Source organism: Triticum aestivum, chromosome 1B (genome assembly GCF_018294505.1).
Source record: "Triticum aestivum cultivar Chinese Spring chromosome 1B, IWGSC CS RefSeq v2.1, whole genome shotgun sequence".
Classification (NCBI taxonomy): Eukaryota; Viridiplantae; Streptophyta; class Magnoliopsida; order Poales; family Poaceae; genus Triticum; species Triticum aestivum.
In genome coordinates, this window is record NC_057795.1 from 323,675,473 (window position 1) to 323,677,788 (window position 2,316).

Below are 2,316 nucleotides of genomic sequence, written 5' to 3' on the forward strand. Positions count from 1 at the left end.
GTGTTGATCGAGACAAGGATGGCTAAGGCGCACCATTGCAGTGGCTCCCCTCGTTGGCGGGTGTCCGACTCGGGCAGTGCATTTTGGTGGGGTTTTCGGCCCGTTCTGGTGTGCTGACGGCCGGAGGCCCGGCGGAGCTCGGCCAACAGCTAGTTCCCAAGTGGATTGCGTGGGGCTTCTTGACGGATTGGTAGTATGCAGTGGTGTCGGTTTTGTATGGCCCTTTCTGGGTGCATCCGGACTTACACCATTGGTGGCGCTCCGACCAAATCTATGCGCTGCAGCATGTGGCAGATGCTGCTCTAGGCTGATGGTGGTGTGTTGTGGTCGTTGGCCCTGACATAGATGTTTAGTTCTTCGGGCGAAAATTCTGCTCGGCTTCGGTCGGGCTGGTGGCGAACCATGCCTTTGGGTATGACTTTCCTTGTTGGAGGCGTCACCGAAGGGATCCGATATCTCTCCCAATGTCAAGGCTTGCTCCCAGTGAAAACCGTGATTCATTTGTTCGATCGGTGATGGTGGCGCCCGTGGTGTCACTACTTTGTTGGAAGCATTACTTCGGAGTCAAATCTTGTGCTAGGAGCACTAAATCAGCAAAGCCGGGGCAGCGTGTTGGTGAGCCTGGAGCTATGGTGGTGCATCCATTTGGGACTGGTCGCTTGGCCGATGGTAGTGAGCTGCAGAAGCACCATCCACATACATGGAGCGCCAGGTGAGTTATGTTTGCCAACCTCGTGGGATCGGAGCTGCATAGGTTCGCTATATCGGGCATATCGTTCCTCTCCAATGTCATCGAGCTTAGCAAACATGTGTGTAGCATCCCGGTAGAATAAGACGATTTTTGGTGTGTACTCTGGTAGTGGCGAAGGCGCTCGAGTGCCCGGCCGGGTGTGTTGTGGTTCTGCGGCTTTCTATGTATGGGTGATTTAGGCATAGTCTAGCTAGACGCTGTTTTGGTTAGTTAGATGTGGCTTACCGTTGTATAGGTTTTCGCGTTGTTTTTCTTTAATAAATCGAACAGTTTGAATCCTTGCACCATATTCTTAATATAACAACTCTTATGTTATCGTTCAAAAATATTATTCTACGATATTTTCTATTAATATGCTAACAGAAATACAATATTTACAACAAGAAGAAAAGAAAAAAAAAACAACAAAATAAAAAGGTTAGGTTCAACCAATGCCTGCTCTTGGGAATGTGGGATTATCTCCAGGTCTGAATCTCAAAGTGCAACAAGCATGAATTTTTTTATGATAAGAGGCTATTGTCGAGCCTTAGAATAAGACTCTTACAAATAACATTATACGCAGTACACGATGACAAGCACGTTTAGATGGAAATTGAAGTTGGTTTGATACAAGGCCATCGATGACCCATCTTACATCGCAGCATGGACCCACCTGAAGACACGAATTGTTGACCCATCAGCCAAGGACAAAAGCCACCCTAGCTCGTGTTAGACGTCCTTTATGCCTCGTGAAGTTGGGTACACTTGTTGCGGAGACTGTTGGTGAAGGTGTCAAGCCGTGCATGGTCCTGTTGTTTCCCCGGAGCTCTCCAAGGCTACAATAATATCTAAAGGACGACGATAACTACCACACGTGTTGGCGTTAAGGAGTTTGGTCACATGTTTTATGTGGTGTCTAAGAAAACCAGCCCACACGCCTATGTGTGGGCAAAACAACTAGCGCCCGCACGTCTTTTTTTTTCCTGCGGTCCCTCTTACACGCATACGTGTGGGCAAAATGGATAACTGCCACACAACCTCTCTCAGCCACCTACCTCACGGTCCCGCACGTCACGCGTGACAGTTAGCCCACGTCCCCGCAGTTGCCATGGTCTGGACCCTCTTCAATGTCCGTTTAACTGCAGTTGCCATGTCGCTGAACTACAGTTGCCATGTCAGACAACTACAGTTGCCATGGTTGCTCAACTGCAGTTGCCATCTCAGGTCAAGTGCGAGATGCCATTTTGGACAATTGCAGCTGTTGCCATGTATGGTCTGGTTTAATATAGTTGCCATGATTTAAAAACTTTAGAGGTTGGCACCTACTAACACTAAGCAGTTACCATGTATGGCCTGGTTTACAACAGTTGACATGATTTGAAAATCTCAAGAGTTGCCACCTACTAACACTAGGCAGTTATCGTGTAGCGCTACAAAAAGACATGACAAAACAACATGTCCGGGTAAAGAGAGAGTTGCCATCTGCTTACAAGCACACTAGGGCAGTTGTCGTGTACCCTACAAAACACGTGGCAACTGACATGTTCGGGTAAAAAAAGAAGAGAGAGTTACCATCTGCTTACAAG